Source organism: Sminthopsis crassicaudata, chromosome 2, assembly GCF_048593235.1.
Source record: "Sminthopsis crassicaudata isolate SCR6 chromosome 2, ASM4859323v1, whole genome shotgun sequence".
Lineage (NCBI taxonomy): Eukaryota > Metazoa > Chordata > Mammalia > Dasyuromorphia > Dasyuridae > Sminthopsis > Sminthopsis crassicaudata.
In genome coordinates this window covers 256,780,857-256,800,327 of record NC_133618.1, presented here as the reverse complement: position 1 = coordinate 256,800,327, position 19,471 = coordinate 256,780,857, and the positions used below count along the sequence as shown (strand labels likewise).

Below are 19,471 nucleotides of genomic sequence, written 5' to 3'. Positions count from 1 at the left end.
ACCTCCAATCATATTAACCAATTAGATTTGATTGCTCTTTGATAGACCACCTCTTATCCAAAGGCATAGAAACTTAAGCAAGTAGCCATGAGGTCTCTTTGATAGAGCTAGAAGATGAGGTGCCATTTTGCTCATCTTTACCCCGCTGATTGATAAAAAATTGATTATAATTTACCCAAAATGTTGTTTCTTGAAATTATTTTATTTACCACAGGAGATGGAAGAAATTAGAAAAACTTTCATGGAGAAAGTGGCATTTGAATTTTAACCAAAGAGATGGTAGGCCTTAATTTGTGATGATTAAAGGCCTAATTATGCATTTTGAATAGTTTTGTTATAAACTCTTAGTCATCTTTATCTTAAACTTGATTATTTCATTCATTCCCTTGTGTTCAACTTTCATGCTGAATGTTCAACTTCTACTCAGGTGACTCCCACATCCTATAGCCACTCCAAGTTTCAAGCTTGTTTTGCTAACTGCCTATTAGATATTTCCATTAAGATGTGCCACTGGGCATTTAAAGTAGAATTAATCCTCTTTCCCTCTGCAAACAAAAAGGAAGTCAACTTATCCCTGAAAAATGTTCCTTTTATTCTTGACTTATTCTTTCTGTTATTGTTTACCAGATTTATTCAGACCTCAGACATCTTAGACTCTCTCCCTCGGTTAAAATCTAGTTCTTACTACTTCTTTAAATATCTTATGTTCTTCTATCAAATTTCCTCCTATTCCTGCTGTCTTAGATTGTCCTAACAACTTCCTGACTTGTTTTCAGTCTCTTCTCTTAGACCATACCCCATCCCATTGCTAGATCCCACTGTGAAAATTTAGCTCTGAATGTTTGCATTCAAAAACTCCCAAGTTTTGTCTAAAACTTCCTTTTCTAGTCTCATCTCCTACTATTTCTTTTCTCAGACCTGTGCCTCTGCCAAAGGAGAGTGCTTATGAAACTAAAGTCTTTGCTTTTCTTGTTCTTGTGTATATGCTTGTTTGACTAGATTGAAATCTAGCTTTACATAATTAGTTTTTCTCTATATTTTAAGGTTATGTTCAGATTCCACTTTGATGAAGATTGCTCATATTTCTTCTTATCTTGAAATCATGTCTTTTTTCTGATACTATGCATTTCTTTGTTACATCTTCACTTTATGCTTTGTATTACAGTTACCTACCTGTCTACATATCTGCATATCTACGTGTAGAATCTAACTTTAGCTTTCCTTTTGTATAGGAAGTTTCTTCACAATGTATTATCTTACATAATATTTAGTGCTTAATAAACATATTTAAAGTAAATAATTCAAAATTTTTTTCTTCCTTGTTCCATAGTCAATATTTTTTATCTTTAATAGCTCTTAAATCTTAGGGCTTTAAATAGAAGAGTATTATAAAATAGGTTATGAGAAATTATCTAGGGAAATTCTAGTAGTCTGACAAACTTGAAATTTCTTCCACTTTTCTTTTGTGTAAAGTGAGACTTGAATTCTCTTTGGGTTATACTGTGGCAGCACACTGTACCTTTTGGTCTTTTGGTACCTATGTTATATTTCAGTACTTCAAAAGATCTCATGATATTAGTGTGATTATTTCAGGAAGCAGAATGAAACCCTGTTGTAATATGGGAGTCAATGACAGTGACTGCTGGAGATCCAACCCAGACCTACAGAATGGATCTTCTTCTGTGAGAGGATGATACAAGGAGACTGAAAGGCAGTTGCTGTTCTCTGACCTCTCTCCTCTTCCTTCTGCCTCTAATTTATCTCATTCCCAGTCTGAGACTCCTTTGTCAGCAAAGGCTGCCCTGCAACTCCTTCAGATGTTATGATCCACAGCTGTGGAGGCTCTCGGAGAATTGACCTGTCTCTTAACAAAACCCCTTCTATGCTGTAGTGATGGTTTATTGAATTCATGTTTTAAAAGTAAATATCATACAGCTTTGAATCTTCTGATGATAAGTCAATGTAAATTTAGCTAGGAACAGGTTCTTATATGATTAATGCAGTCCGTTACTGAGCCCATTCAAAGCCTTTCTAGAAAGGTAGATCCTATCAGAGTTTATGCTCATCAGATAGTATAGCCTTTGAAAGCTCAGGGTCCCTTTATTCCTTTCACACTACAATTAGGTATTGGAGGAGGAATTTAGTGAAAAAAATCTTTTATGAGAATTACTAAAACAGTGCATTATATGCCATAGGAAGGGAGCAGCTTCAGAGACAATGATAATGTCAATGTTTTCAATTAATTCATATTGAATTATTCTTTTATGGAAGTCAGTCACTTATTTTCCTATTTGATGATTAAAGAAACAGAAGAAGCCTTTGTCAGAGACTAAGACAAAATTATGAATATCTTTTCCCTTCTTTCACTGGTTTTCTTCCTTGTCAGGTATGTCAAATATACTCCAGTTATCTTCTCTTTGATGAGCACATTTTCAGAAATGGATGTTTTTGACATTTTGTGGTTATCTTTCTCAGTGATATTTCTCTTTTGGGAAGGGCATGGATGGAAAATGACTTTAGGGTCTTTTATATTAAATATATGAAAGACCAATAGAATTTTAGGCAATTGTAATGTACTTGTTTTTGGTTAGATTATATCATAACATTTATTTGGTCATCTATTCTGAATACTTTAAGGCTGCTTCTTATTTTTGTTAAATGCTTATTTTTAGATAAAGGAAATGTATTTAGTAGAATTTTAGAATGCAAGCAGCCGATTCTGAAATTGATATTTAGCTTAGGGCTTTAATTGTCAGATCATGTATGTATATGTAACATTTTCATTTGTATTTTGAAAGCTTCCATGTGCTTCTCAGTGGCTGTTCTGGAATCCTTGGGTTTGCGAAGTTATTTTCTTGGTATCAAACAAAATCTTCTAAACTGCACCATTTTTCAAAGTTCTTGGTTACAGAGAGACAATCCTAAAAAAGACTTTGTTTTCCATTAGAATATTTTGCAGTCTTTCTCATTGGACAATATATTTTCCAGAAAGTTTGAACATTGAAATAACAACAAAAAAAGTATTTTACTGATTTATCTTAGACTTTTGGTGTTGAGATTTTTTGAGACCTCCCCCCAAACCCAAGTCAGCAGACCCTTTCCTCCTCCCATTAGAACTCATACCTTTAAGTGAACTATTGAGTTTCTCAGACTTGTTTTTTGAAATGTTTTTTTTTTTAAGGAATAACAAATACATGTTGGCATAGAAACTACTAGATCTAATTGAAGCACATAAATGAAAGGGAACTTTTATTATGTAGGGAACTTTTATTATGTAGACCAGACAAGCTGGTTAAAATCTTTTATGAGGCAAAGAAAATTATCCAGATGTTTCCTGAATTGGAATGGTGTTAACAGTTTATTAAAACTCTGGAAGAATTATGCTTAAGCTTCCATTGAACGTTTGTTCTCCTTCATTAAAAAAAAAAAAAAAAAAAAAAAAAGAATTCTAGGCTCCTAAATAACACTTAATATTCATTTGGTTTTGAGCAAGCATCAATGTCATTATAAAGACTTATGAACATGTTTATGGTTTCATTGGTTAGAAACGTTTTTGAAAATTTTAAGCAATAGTACAAATTTAGGTTTTGTTTGAAATGGAAACCATCAAATTTAAGAGCTCAGCAATGACAGTTTCATGTTTTATATCAGAAGTAGTTTGGGCAATTTTTAAAGCATTCAATTCTGCCCTTTATACATTGCATTGTCTTCCCTTTTCCTTTTGTGCCCAATATGACTGTAGAGTCTCCAGTAGCTGGCTGCCATTCACTTCCTCCTCAGCTTCCTAGCACAACTGCCGAGCCATGAACGGTTTGAAACTGGAGCATTCATTGTGAGAGTGTTCCTTCTGAGCATGCTCCTCTGCCCCCAGAGTGCATTGGAACTCATGGACATATTAGTAGGCCTCTGGAATCCTGGATGAAAATCTCCTTAGGGCATTTGTACTACAAACTAGCCTTTGACAGGTATGGTTCCTACCAGTCTTCACTTAGGGGAATTGGCTACTAATTCTTAAGCACTATGGGATTTCCTGCAAGCTGTGGAAGGTGGGGGGTGGAGGTTTCATGAATTTATGGTTTGATAGCAGTTTCTTTCAGGTTCTGTATCTGAACTGTGGTAGGCCAAGTTTAGAATAGAAAGATAATGGTCTACTTTTTAGATTAAATTAGATTTTAGATCATTTCAGTTAAGTCCTGTTGGTTATTTTTTCCATCCCTCCAAATGCAGAAAATATATTGGGAAAAAAAATGCTGTTTCATTTAATCAAATTTATAGGTTAAAAAAAAAAAAAAAACAACGTAAGTTGCTTTCTAATAATATGGAATGTAAATTTAGTGATTCAATATTTTATTTGGGGAAAATTATTTTTAAAGGTAAATTTTTGTTGAGATTTGTCTTTTATGCTTCTTTTTCTTCCTATCCCAAAGAAATTAATCACCTAGACTGTTATAAATACCTAATTTTTTAGTGGGTCTATTTCATTTCATTTCTCCCTTCTGAAAATTGCTTTGCAAAACTGAACCTTTAGAATAGGAAAAATGTCTGCTTCAAACACATGCTTCAGTTTTGCATATCACTTATTGTGCTGTTGCTTCTGGGAAAAGTATGAGGATAGTTATTTACTAAAGCGAATCTCATTTTATTGCAAAATTTAATCAGTCTATCTTTCATTTTTACTTAAATTTGAAAGGGCCTTGTTAAGTTTGGGAAGACCTAGGCTACTTTGAAGAGAGAGACAGACATACAGAGTTTTAGAAGGTAGACTGCAAAGTGCAATGGGAAAGTGCTGTGTTAGATGCCTTTTGTTTTCTAGTCTCATTGTAGAAAAGCTTCTGGAAGAGGTTATTTTATATCAACTAATTGATTAAAGAATGTTCCTGGATACTCTGTTACTCTAACGACAAATGTGCAGGGCCTGAAAGAGCTTTATGTGACCTTTTCTATTCATTAACTCTCATCTTTTTTTTTTCCTTCATGTCTTTTATAATTTTAGCTTCACATCTAGAGGGATTTTTTTTTTTTTATCTTCCTTAAGCAGTTTAAGTTCAATGGATCACTTACTTTTTAAGATGCTTGAAAAACTAGTTTTTTAGATAAAATGAAACTGAAGGTTTCCATAGTAGTGGACTCATCTGGTAAGCGCAAGAATAGATTTAGCAAATGTCTGAGAGTGAACAGGAAATGAACATTTTGGAAAGTGTTCCAGTTTGATAGAGGAAGCCCAAAGAAAATATTCTACTGTATAGAAGGTAAGATATGTGAACTGTGTTTTGACCCCAAAACAGAAATCTTTTAGCCTAGATGGTATCTCTAATGAAAGGTAATAAGAAGGATTTTATGACCTGCAGTGGAGGTTTTCGATTTTGTTTTATTCTTATGTGATCATGCCAAAATAATTTATGATATAAAAATGTATGTCCACTTGAACTGGAAAGAGTTTGTTTCCATTACTTTTGTATCATAAAAAGAAATAGATTTATTGTATTTTAGAACTTTAATAAACAGTGGATTTGAATTCATGAATTTTTTGCCAAAATGTTCTGATAATTTAAAAAATGTATCCTTTTAAATGGGTACTTGAATTTTCTTAAACACACTTTTTTTCTTATCACAGAGATTCTTTTTCTTATCAAATTGAAACATAATTAGAGAAGGAATAAGAGAAAATGTCTTTTTTTGGAAAGATCAGATGAAGGCCTTACATTCAATGTGATTGTTCTGCATTCAAAAGTAAGAAAAGTGGTAGGAGATTGAATTGCATCTATCACTGCAGTCAGCTTGCTTCATAAATATGTGGTGTCAGCATTTCTTTAGATTTGAACATGTGAGTTACTTTTTCTGAAAATAAATAAAAGATTTGTGTATGCTGATATTTAAAAACCATTTTTCTTTGGTAGCACATGAGGTTTTGCTTTTGGCTTTCTAGGAAATCTGTGACATTCTGGCATTCTTTGAAATGGTGATTAGTTATACAGCAATGCATTTAAAATAAAGGCAAATAAAACCTTATTCATACTGCAGTGAATGGAAAACATCAAATGTTTTATGTTAGATTTTTTGGGTACTTTAAAAAAGTAATCTTTTAGAGATTTTTCTCCCAAATAAAAAATCTCATGGAGTTATGTATATGCATTTTTGGCGTCTAACCACATAACCTTTTGTCTTTTTTCTGAATAATTTTTGCTTTTAGGCATTATTTATGTTGGATGCTTTGTATCTGAATAGTAAGAGAAATGTAGATTTTCCTATTATAAATTTTGGTTAGAATAGCATGTCAAAAATACTTGTATATGTATTGAAGAAATGTTGCATAATTTATTAATTTTAAAGAATTTGAATTTAAATTAAATTTAAAGAATATAAAAAATGTATGATTCTTTAGTAAATTCATGATTTGCATAAAACAGTTGGGAAAGCCATTTGTAGAAGTTCTACAGTACTAGTTTAGAAATTTCATAATTAAGGTATAACTAATTGATATCTCTCAAAAGCATTATAAAATGGAGCCTTCCCTTCCCATGAAGCTTTTCTGTCATTTTGTATGCATCAGAAACTGCTGAAACATGAAGCAAGCGTGCGCACGCGCACGCGCGCACACACACACACACACACACACACACACATTTATATATATACCAGAAGTGTTCATTCAATTGTTGTTGTACTCTTTACTGAAAGCTAAAGAGACAGTGGTGACTTTATATGAAGTAGTTTGCTGGGCAATCTGCATTATTTAAAATAACCTGTCTGAGTAAAATTTGCTGTGTAGACTGCAGGAAAAAAATTTAATGGTTATACTATAGGTCATTCAGGATGTTCAGTGAAAAGCAAGACTATTTTCTCTAGTTTTGAGTCTGTAATTAAATCTTAAGACTGGAGGTAATCACTAGCTACTAATAGAGATTATGAACTTCAAAAAATTAAAGGCATTCTAGGGCAAATGTATGTTTAAAGGCATCAGCACCAGTTTGGAAAATCTAGTGAGCACAAAGATCATCATATTTAAATTTAAATTGTTTAACATGTTTTGGCAGATCTTAGTGGTCTATCTTCATTTTCTTTCTGTAGTATAGGAATAGTTATTTGAAAATTGAAAATTTTAGTATTAAATTAATAAATAAAATTTAATATTAAATTATTATATTATCTCTTTGTTTCTAATTTTAGCCTCAAACCCAAGGAGGTTCTGGAAGGAAGGGAAGGTTTCAAATTCTCTGTTTTTTAATAAAACCCTTAAATACCTTTTTAAATAATCATGAAGGTATATGAATTAAATAGCAAAGGGAAGGAGATAGAAGAATAGAAAGTTATATACCCTAACAGGAGCCCATTTTAAACTAATCTAATAATGACTCAAGGTCATCATCATTATTAATTATATATTATTCTTTATTATCAAATACAAATATACTTTTCATCTGAGTCCTACATTAAATGATCTTACTTGGCTTTTTTGAATTCTTGATCTGTTTTTTTTTATAGCTGAAGCCTGTCCTTTCATGAGCTTTATAGAGCGTAGGAGAGAAGTTAGGACTGGAGAGATATAAATTTGGTAGTCATCCACAAAGAAATAAATAATAGTCAAGTTATGGGAGTGAATGAGACTAGTAAAATAAGGAAAAGAGAGAAGAAAAAGAGGTCAAAGAATAGAAAAACACCTGCACATAGGAGGGAGAAGGATGCATTAGTATAGTGAGATATTTATATAGGTAATACAAAAATCAGAAACGAACACTGTTCCATGGAAACCAAGGGAGGAGAAGATACTAAGAAACAGAAGATGATCCACGGTATTGAATTCTGCAGACAGAGAAAGAATGAGAACTGATGAAAAAATTATTATATTTGGCAAGTAAAAGATTAGTAGAGTCAATTGAACAGTTTGATTACAGTTCAAGCCAGATTTTTAGGGAACTGTGGAAGAAGTGGATGTTCTTTCTAGAAGTATGGCAATAGATAATGAGAAGTATTGGATCATATAAAATAGGAGGATATCAGAGTTAAGAAGAAGTTTAATAGGGGGGGTTCTCTGAATATATTTGTTACAGGGAAGGAATCAGTACTGATGGATAGGAAAGACAAAGGATAGTAGATGGTGATGGTATTGGATCCTAGAAAGGATTATTTTGGGGTCAAGGCATAAGATAAGGAGGGGAAGGATTTTTTTTTTTTTTTTTTGAGAACTTAGGAAAAGGAGATAGAATTGGGTGGAAATATAAGTTTTGGGATATGGAAAAAGAAGATAAAGGTTATTTTTCATCTAAGTAGTATCCAAGATAAATCTGTGAGTTATTTTTGTGTTTACATCATTCCATTTGTCTGATTTTCTGCTGCTGTCTTCTTCCTTGAATTTAATTATTTCTCCTTCTGTCAAATGAATCTCTGTTGGTCTTTCTGAGAGTGTATAAATGCAATATGTCATGCATGCCCAGACTGAGGCAAGCAGTGGTAAAGAGACAATAAAATGTATAGAGATAGATGAATAATGCCTTATAGGTTTGTGGTGAAGACATGACTTGATCTAGGTTTTTTTTTTTTTGTAATTTGTATTGGTACTTAGTTTATATATATTTTTTTTAACTTTTTACAGTTTTGCAATACTATATATTAAGAATATTTAAGTCAAAGAAATCTGATGAGAAAATCTTGTATGTCTCAACCAAACCCTGATATTTTATCTTAAATTTATCTTTATTTAAAGGTATTGTAGATATTATATCCAAGATACCTAATTAATCTAACTGGAGATTTTAGCATCCCCTTATATGCAAACTAACATATTATAATACTTAAATATTCAACTGAATCTAATCTCATTTATTTCTCTGTATCCTCTGACAATGCTGATCACAATTCTTTCATATTGATCTATATCTTTCTATAAGTTCATCACAGGGGAGACCCCACTGATGTACTCCAGATCTTCCTTTTTTCTTCTCAACTTGTGTGTATGGGGCAGCTAAATGGCAAAGTGAATAGAGCACCAGCCCTGAAGTCAGGAAGACTTCAGTTCAAATTTGACCTCAGACATTTACCACTTTCTAGCTATATGACCCTGGGTAAGTCATATAACCCCAGTTGCCTTGAGGGGGTAAGGGGAGTGTGTGTGTGTGTGTGTGTGTGTGTGTGTGTGTGTGTGTGTGTGTGTGTGTGTGTGTATTATTTTTTTTCCTTAGCGCATCTGTGGAGTGAAGTTGTTACCTATCATTCATTATCTTATCATCCACCTTTTTTTCTTTTTTTACATTTTGATAACTTTTATTATTCCTTTTTTTGTCTTATGTGTTGCAGTTTAATCTTCTATTATCTGCTGTGTGATACTAATTTTCATTTCTTGCTGACTATTGTGTTCTATGCCTTGTAGTTATACAACATCTGTAGAAATTTTGTATTAAAAAGATGGACTTTTGTTTCTTAGAGAAGCTTAATGTCATTAAAGGGGCTTTTCAATTTTATGAAGACATTTTATTTTATTTTACTATTTTAATTTAATTAATTTTTTTTTCAGATTGAAACATACTTTTTAAATTTTATTTTTCTTGCTTTTTGTGTTTTCTTGCAACATGACTAACATGGAAATATGTTTTGCATAATTTTGAAAAATTTTTAAGTTTAATCTTCATTACTGACATTTTTTCTTAATTTTATTATTTTCTTAATTCTAGACAATGAACAAAACAATTGAGCACTAAATTGTAGCATTTGCTGTTCGACAGTTCTTGAAATGTAAATGTTAATTAATTTTTAAAATTAATTTTAGAATTGTAACTTTTTTTTAACAGTACATATGCATAGGTAATTTTTTACATCATCCGTTGCACTCACTTCTGTTCTGAATTTTCCCCTCCTTCCCTCCACCTCCACCCTAGATGTTAGACAGTCCTATACATATTAAATATGTTATAGTATATCCTAGATACAATATATGTGTGTAGAAACGAATTTCTTGTTGCACTGGAAGAATTGGATTTAGAAGGTAAAAATAACCTGGGAAGAAAACAAAAATGCAAACAGTTTACACTCATTTATGAAGACATTTTAACTTCTTTTTAATTTTGAGCCTAATTCATACATTGTCTACTATGTGTCCTATATATGTATCCTGATAGATGAGATGATTTATGTAGGTTGTCTAGTAGAATGCCATAATATGGGTACTAACATATATAACAACAATAACTAGCATTTAGATAGCTCTGTAGTTTTGCAAAGGACTTTGAAAATATCTCTTTTTATCTTGCCACTAACCCTGTAAATTAGGTCCTATTATTGTTATCATCATCACTATTTTACATATGACTAACAACCTTATTTATTCATTGGTCTGCCATATGTCAGGACAAACTCAAGCCATTTCACATCTCTTCCTAGAGGCTTTCAGCATGCTGGGGTTAGATTCAGCCAGTATGCTGTCATCCTCAAACAGGAACATCTACAAGACCTCCCATCCTTGGAGAATATATTTTCAGTGTAGAATTTGAATGGGATTTTTTCAGTGATAGGTTTGAATGCCTTTTGACAAGCTTATGTCTCTGTTTCTGTTTCTTTCTCTTCCAATTAATGTTTATGTTCCAAGTAAACTTGTTCAAGGTTACCTCTATTGTCATTGAATTTCAAATTTTGGATGTTTTTGTTGTATGGATGATATTGAGCTTTTATTAAGTGTTTTGCCATGTGCCTGGCATTGTATTACATACCAGGAATTCAAATCCAAACAAACAAGAACATCCCTACCCTCAAGGAACTTTTGGTTTGAGAGTTGGGAGTGAGTTGAATGTGGCCCAATCCTCTCATGAAATGTTCTGGCTGGGTATGTTCCAGTAAGGTGAGAAGGACTCAAAGCAGAGTTATCTCAAAAGAAAAAAAAAAAGTTATTGGAAAGGAACTTTTAAGATTATTTTATTCCTTAAAATTAAATACTTTTTTATAATTAATAATAATTGTTGAGGACTAAGTTTGTACTCCATAAAGTTGAAGTAAACAGGAAAAGGATCCATAGAAAAATTTATACCAGCTCTTTTTGTATTGACAAAGAATTGGAAAGCAAGAGTATGCCTGTCAATTGAGAAATGGTTGAGAAGTTTGGATATATGAATGTGATGAAATACTGCTGTGCTGTAATAAATGCTGGAGACAGTTTCAGAAAAACCTAGGAAGATATGTATGATATAATGTGAGGTGAAATGTGAAGAACCAAGAGAACAATATTTACAATAACAGAAATATTATAAAGATAAATAACTTTGAGAAACTTAAAGAACTCTGATCACCAATTGATTCTAGAGGATCAGTGATGAAGTGTCTAATAGAGAAATGATAGACTCAGAATGTAGATTAAGTTTTTTTAGAAATGGTCAATGTAGAAAATTGTTTTGTTTTACTATACATATTTGAAAGAGAAGCTTTCTTTTTCTTGCTTTTTCAGTTAGGGTAGGGGGAGATTAAGTGAGAAAGAAAAAGTAAATCTTTGCTTGAAAATAAAATTTAATTTAAAAACTATTAAAAATAATAAATATAGTAAGCTCTTCTACTTACTATATCTTTCAGTCATTTGTGCAGTGGGTAAAATATAGTCCATTGTGGAATATATCTTGCAATAGCATTACTATTCTTTCTTGTTATACTATATAATACACACACACACACACACAAAATTTCTTACTAATACCCTTATTGGATGGCTTTAAACTATGTGTAGATGATTTTTGTAAGTATTTTATTTTGTATAGTTGGAAAAGTAGATATATAAATTGGTAATTGTTACATATTACATATTAATAATGTCAGAAAAATATTCTATGCCTTTGGTATGTCTCCCTTCTCTTTTTGGTATGTTGTAAATCACACGTTCAATATTTCCACAGTTCCACAGTTGACACCTTTAGAACAGATTTCATATTTTAGATATTAATATTTGGTCCAGTTTGGTTGTTTTCCCCATCTTTGTTCTTGTTATTTCTGCCACTTTTGTTAACATGAAACTGTGATGGAGTCCAAAAGAGGTAGCTCTGCTGCCTTTTATGGGGATGTATTTTTTTTAATTGTTATTTTGTTTTTATATCACTTACATTTTGTACTGTATCCTTTCCCTTTCTTTTCCCAGAAAGCTATCCCTCATATTGAAGAATTTAAAAAAGAATAAGAAAAAAAAACAGTAGCAAACATCCAAAGACTTGAACTTATATGCAATATTCCATACCCATGGCTCCTCACTTTTGTAAAAGGAGAGGGTATCCACATATACTCTCTTCTTTGACATGGAAGGGTTGATCATTATAATTTGGCAGCAGTTTCAGTTATTTTGTGTATTTTGATTTATTTTCATTATTGATTTATATTCATTATGTATTTTTCTAGTTCTTTTTAGTTTACTGCATCACTTTATCTTTCTAGCTTTTCTATATTCATAATAGTCATGATTTTTATGCCAAAGTAAGTTTATATTACATTCATGTATAGGAATTTCTTGGTTATCAAATCTCCATCAGAAATATTCCTTACAAATAATTTTTTCCTCAGTTTACTGCTTCTAATTGTTATTGAATTAATTTTGTTCACATAAAAACCTCTCAACATTGTCTAATCTATCTTTTGTAATTGCCTCTATTTTTTTTTTTTTTTTTTTGGTTAAAAATTCATTCTCTAAAATAGCCACTATTTATTGTTTTGCTCATATATAAACTTTTCTCTCTCACTGGGTGAGCCTTGCTTTGGTTGCCCTCCATGCTTTTAATGTACTTTGTTTTCACATTAGCCTCTTAGCTTCCTTCAAGGTAAAGTTCAAATATCACCTTTTCCAGGACTATCTTGGTTCCTTCCTTCTCTCTAAGACAGTATTTCTCTCTCCCCCAAATCCCTACCCCTGCTATGTTACCTTTTATCTTTTTTCTTTATATCTTGTATATATATATATTCATTCTCAGAATGCAAGTACTTTGAGGGCAGAGAACTGTTTTTGCTTTTCTTTGTAATTTTGGTACTTAGTTACTTGTAGCATGTGGTATATGATTCCTTGTTTGACTGATTGGATCTCCTATGGTTATTGATTTTTATGGCTTAAAATTCTTTATGAATTTAAAATTGTATTCATTTTGTTTCTTAGGCCATTACCTATATTTTTCATTGTTAGTGATTTGTTCAAATCAGTTAAGATTAACTTCTTTTAGTTACATTTTATATCTTCTTTCTTCCTTATTCTTTCTAACTTTTTTTCTTCCTCATTCTTTCTAGCTTTATAGTTATCCTGATCTTTGGTTTAAAAAAAACTGATGGTCTCTGCTGCACAGATGACCAATTCAGGACTGAAAACTTCATTAGTAATTCCTGTCTGTTAGTACCTAATCATTTTCATTTTTTGTTGTTACTTGGAATTCAACATGTCTAATTTTGCTTTTAAAATTTATTTCAACTTTAAAAAATTGATTTTTCTCTTCTCAACCTCCATGGGGAGAAAAATAGAAAATAAAGCCCTTGTAGAAGTATGCATAGTAAAAGCAAAACAGATTGTCACACTGGCTGTATCTCCAAAAAATTCTCATTCAGCACCATTAGTTCATCACTTATTTGTTAGGAGGTGGGTAGCATACATGATAATTGTTATTTTGGCATGGTGGTTAGTCATTCCTTCTATCATAGTTTTTATGGCTTCCAAAGTTGTTTTTCAAGCATAAATGGTTCTGGTTATGCTCACTTCCCTCTACATCAATTCATAGTCTACAATTGTCCTCATGATTTCTTATGAAACAAAAATATTGTATTATAATATTCCGTAATTTGTGCAGTCATTCTCAGCTTGAAAACATCCTCTTAGTTTGCTATCATATAAAGAGGTACTGTCAATCTTTTTGTACAGGAAACTGAGACTGTTTCTTCTTTCTGTTTTCACAATTTAGTCACATTGTAGCATAGTTATTTTCCAGAATGGATATATCAGTTCATCCTTCTACCTGCAGTGCATGAGTATCTTTGTTTTTCCCACAATTTTTCCAACATATTTTTCTTTTTCTGTTATCTTTGTCGATCTGATGGCTATAAGGTGTCACCTCACAATTGTTTTATTTTGCATTTCTCTGTTAGTGATTTGGAACATTTTCCCCATGGTTACTGATAGCTTGAATTTCTTCCTTAGAAAACTGTATATTTTTGAATTTTTATCAATTGGGAAATGACTTTAAATATTATAGATTTGAGTTTTATATCTCATTTCATTTTTCTCCAACATATTATCCTCTCATAATTCCCTACTTTTTCATTTATTTTCAGTCTTTCCTTATCTACTTGTTCATTTCCTTCTGACTATATACATGCTCATATCTCCCTTATCCTGAACAAAACCTTCACCTGGTTCTTCCATTTCCACCATTGTCTTGTATATTTTTTACTCTTTTTAACTAAACTACTCAAAAAAACTACAATAGATGATTCTTCTGTCTTTCTCCTTTTTTCCTTTCTCTCTTCTCTCCTTCCTTCTCTTTCCTTTCTCTCCTTTTCTGAACCCTTATATACATCATGCTCTTTAACCAGAGGAGTCCCTTAGAATTCTTTCCTGGGTCCTTTTCTCCCTGTATCTTATTTCACTTGGTGTTCTCATCAACTTGAATAAATTTATTGATCCCATCTCTATGCTCGTGATTTTCAAATCAGCCTGTTCGGCTCTATTCTTTCTGCTGACCTCCAAACTCTCATCTCTACCTGCTTTTCAGACATCTTTAGCTGAATATTATACACCTTAAATTCAATATGTCCAGAAGAGAACTCATGTTTTATCGTAAATTCTCCTCACTTTCTACTTCCCTTTATTACTATATACAGCCTCTCAGGCCCTCAGATTGTGGCCCTCTTTACAACCTAGAAATCATCTTGGAATTCTTCGTTATCTTCCATTCCCCATATGGCAATCTGTTACCATGACCTGCTGATTTTACCTTTGATACATTTTTCTAATATACCTCCTTCTTTCCTCTGACATCGTCACCTCTTTTGTGCAAACTCTCATCACTTCACATCTTACTGGGATAGCTGCACTAATTTTGTTTGTGCAAAAACTTTAAAATTTTTCAGTTTTATCTTTGATAAATTATACTTTTTCTCAAAGAAAATATTAATGAGGCTTCAGTGTACTATATGTATATTTTTGAGGGGAATGTAAATGTTCTTGATTTTTATTGCACTATTTATTGGTTTAGAATTTATCAATATTTCTTACTTTTTAAAATGCCCTTTAAAATAAAATATATATAGTGCTAAATTTTATGTCTATAATAGAGATAGATAGGGAAAACTGCTTTGGACAGTGCAGAGCAGCACTTAATTTGGTACTTAAATTTTTGAGCCACTGCCCATATGATGAAGTCTTTTTTTTTTTTTATTCCTCAAATAGTACTGTTAAAGAATACCTTTTCCCTCCTTTTGGCTTTAGATCCATCTATCAATTGATAATTTCCATTGTTGAAGTATGCCTGAAGGTAAAAAAGTGTGCCTATTCTTTGGCAGTTCTTTCAACCTTTTTTTCTCCCTCTTTACTAAAATTGCCCCCAAATGGAATTTTATGATCGGAATTCCATGTTTCTTACCCTTTGTTAGAGAAGTTTTGATTTTGTTGAGTTGTTTCAATCTTGTCTGACTCTCATTGACCTCATTTGGAATTTTCTTGGCAAATATAGTGGACTTTGTCATTTCCTTCTCCAGCTTATTTTATAAATGAGGAACTGAAGCAAACAGGATTAAGTGACTTGCCTAGCATCACAGAGGTGGAAGGTGTCTGAGGCCAGATTTGAAATCAGATCCTATTGATATCAGATCCAGCATTCTATCCATTGTTTTAGTAAAAAGCTTAATGAAATTTTTCTTTTACTTTATACTTGTGATGGCTAACAATAATGTATTGTTAGATATATTTAACATGTCATCACATATTTGAGAGGTTATCATATGAAAAAGTTCATGTGATACATTGATGTGATTCTACATGATTCCAAAGGATAAAAATAGATTTAGGCTTCAAATAATGCTTTTTTAATTCTATTTTATGCTGTTGTTACTTTATATGTGTTGTCACATCACAAACATTTATTAAGTATTTACTATATTCTGAGCACTGTGTTAAATATTAGAAATATAATTAGAAGCAAAAAACAAGATAGTTCCTTATCTTCAAGGAGCTTACTTACTGATTGGAAAAACAACATCTAAAAGCACATAGAAAGGTAGAATGGGGTTGGGGAGGCGACAGAACTATGAGCCATAATAGAGAAATCCAGAGGACTGTGAGAAAAGATGTTGCTCCTTCTCTCTTTACTCTTATAGATAAGCTCACCACAACCTTCCCAAGCAGTCTTGTCTCTTGACTTTCAGATAACATTTTTCCAAAACTTGTGTGTGTGTGTGTGTGTGTGTGTGTGTGTGTGTGTGTGTGTGTGTGTGTGTGTGTATAGTTTTATTGGCATGAGTACTCTATACCAAAGTATATTGGAAGCTCTTGTCTTTGCAGTTGGTTTCATTGTTTTGGTCAAAAAATGTCACTTGGTGATGATAGTGATGAGCCTCTTTGAATTTTAGTTGTCTCATGGACAAGAGTTAAATTACTGATTATGTTTGAAGCCTTTCCAATTTGTTTGGAGCCTTCAAGAGTCCAAGAACCCTTTCATGCTTCAGTGATAAATTTCAATAGTACTTTATGAAAGCAGACAATATTAGCTGAGTTTACCACATAGGCACTAAATTAGGTGATGAAGGTACACACATAAAGTATTCATTATACTCTTTCTATGTGCCAGGAATCATATTAAGCACTAATGGTACAAATATAAGCAAACAAGACAGTCAGATCTTAACATTTTAGCTGGAAAAGATAGCATATTAAGGGAAGTCAAAAAGTGGAGAGGGAGTGAGGAAATAGTGCCTGAGATGAGGAAATGAGAATGAAGGAAGTATGGATGAGGGAGAGAAGATAAGAAAATAGTTTCAGGAGCAGAGACAACATGGTTGAAGTCTCCTAAGAAATGGTATAGGGAGTCACTGATTAGAAAGTTAGGGCTCTAGATATAGATTATAGAAAGTATAGAAGTTAATTGTATTTATGTAGAATCTTTCTTTTAGGCTTATTTTAGGTACCTTTATGAAGCCTGTTGATTTCTCAGCATTTTCTCCTACTTTTTCTAACTTCTTATTCACTACAAATATTTACTTGTGTGACTATATTTAATACCTAGCATCCTAATTTACTAGGTGCTTAATAAGTGTTTCTCCTGAGAGAATTTCCCTGGGACAAAAAGAGGCAGATAAATAATGCACCATGGAAATGTCTGCCTTGATAATATCATAAGCATTGCTTGACATAAGAGGCACCTATGTTTCTTGACAAGAAATCTCTCTGGAACTATTAATAGGATACTTGGGACAGCCCAGTAGATGAGCTGCAGTATTGACAACAGATAGCCTCTTGATGCCATTGATGTTCAAAACCATTACATTTAACAAGAGAAAAGAAAAAAAAAAAACCCAATAAAGAAGCATGACTTATTCTTAGTGACTTTACATTGGCATTTAGGGATCACTGCTTCCCTTTCTAAAGCCAAAATACCATCTGTTTAACAAAGTAAAGTTGAAAAAGTTCATTCAGTGGCCTCAAATATGTCTTGTCAATATCTCTGTAATCAATAATCATCCATTTATTAGCTATCATGGATGCAGTTGTCATTTTTAGAGAGACAACTCCTAAAGCTTTATCCATCCTAGTCTTTCCTGAGATTCAGGCCCATATTACTAAATGTTTTTTGAATATTTGAATTGGATCTTCTCGTATTGTAGAGATTCTGAAACCCCAAATGCTAAGATGCCAAACCTCTTTACCCATCTCTATTTACTCTTTTACTTTTGTTTACCTTCCTAGGGCCCCTGAAAAATCCCACTTTAGAACTACATGCACTTTCTTTTATGCTCTTTAGAATTCCTTCTTTGTAACTTACAAACATTTCTTTTTAAATCTCTTCCTTGTCATTTTTCCTATTTCAGGTACTCAGTGAGATCTAGTTCCCCTTAAATGACACTGTTTTCTTTTCCAGCTTTTCCAGAACTAGTTGTACTAGCTAGTTGTACTGTGTAAAGCTTATTACCATTGATATTTATTGGTTGAGGTACAGGGCCCAAAAAGGTCCTTTTCTTTTGAAATTTTTTTTTAAAATACTTTTACTTATATGTTTTATCATATAAATTGTTCTCGTGTCCCTCCTCTTCTCCCTCTGAAGGCCGTGCCTTACAAAAATAGTTTTTAAAATGTTTTTTAAAATTTGAGCTTAAACACCCAAAATGAAGAGTATTTTCATACATATAGCAGGACACAAAAGGATCATTCCATATGAAACTGTGACTTCATTTCACATTGTTTACTTTTCCTAATATTCCTTACTACTCATTGCCTCTTGGAGATGGTCCCCCTTTCATTGTCATTAATTAAGCAGCAGGAAGTTCATTCCATCCAACTGTATCATCCAATCCAGATCATGGTGGCTATTAGGCATTGATTCCAAAGACATTATCCTTTCTTTCTTAGTGAGCTCAATGCTATGTTGTAAAGGGCTAGATCTGAGCAATGCACTTGGATAATGAAGCACATGAGACTAATTGCCAATTGGACAGTTCCCTATTAACTTGTTTGAAGGTTGGGCCTCCCCAGCTGTTCTGTGCTGACTTGATTGGTGGGACAAAGAGGGGGAAGTGATGTGTGTGGGAGGAGTAGGAGGAGGAAGAGGAATTGAGATACAGAAGTTGACTTGGTCTCTCCTGGCCTCTCCTGGCGTTTGAGGGAGGAAGGTGTGTGTGAGGTTGCTAGGCCTAACCCCCTGACCTTGACCGTAAAAGATCAAGAATAAAGACGTTTAGTGATCCTGACTCTAGCTGATTTCTGGGAAGACAGAGTTCCAGCACTATGTCTCAATCTTTTTTTCTCTCCAGTTATATGTTTTCAAACTTGTGGATTTCAGCATGTTTATTGATACTTCATTAAATAACTTCCCAATTCCTTGGACTATTCAGTTTCTGCTCTAACATATCACCTCAGATATATACAGAAATGGTCATGCCCTTTATTTTATCTTTATACTAAAGTTGCACTTTAATGGTCATGAACTTCACAATTCCTTTATCTTTTCTGACTCTTAAATCTTTGTCCTCACCAGGACTTCCAGGCTCTCCATTCCTTAATTCTTTCTTAGGCCCTCACTCCTACAATGGCCACATTTGTGTCCTTTCTGATACTATCTTGACTCCATGATGAACCAATTCAACTTTATACTATCCACTTTTCTAAAATCCCTTGTCCCTTTGTCCATTGTTATCTATACTTTGCCAAACACCAGCCTGTGATACTCCTGTCCATTCACATTCTCCTGAATAGATTTAGATGTCATGAAACTATTATGATTTTATTCACCACTCATTTATATTTTCTAATCTTAACTGGAGGAGGCAGCTA

The 19,471-nt window shown here is 32.7% G+C and overlaps 1 protein-coding gene across 15 annotated transcripts in view; it reads left to right on the top strand.

Moving 5' to 3' along the window:
• The window catches only part of EHMT1 (euchromatic histone lysine methyltransferase 1), a 265,726-nt gene that overhangs the window by 75,124 nt on the left and 171,131 nt on the right, over positions 1 to 19,471 (top strand). The window contains exon 3 of one of the 15 annotated variants that reach the window (XM_074288982.1): positions 3,743 to 3,965. The exons of the other annotated variants lie outside the window; for them this stretch is intronic. The gene's annotated coding sequence lies outside the window, so the exon portion shown is untranslated. The remainder of the gene's footprint in view (positions 1 to 3,742; positions 3,966 to 19,471) is intronic. 15 annotated transcript variants of the gene reach the window in all.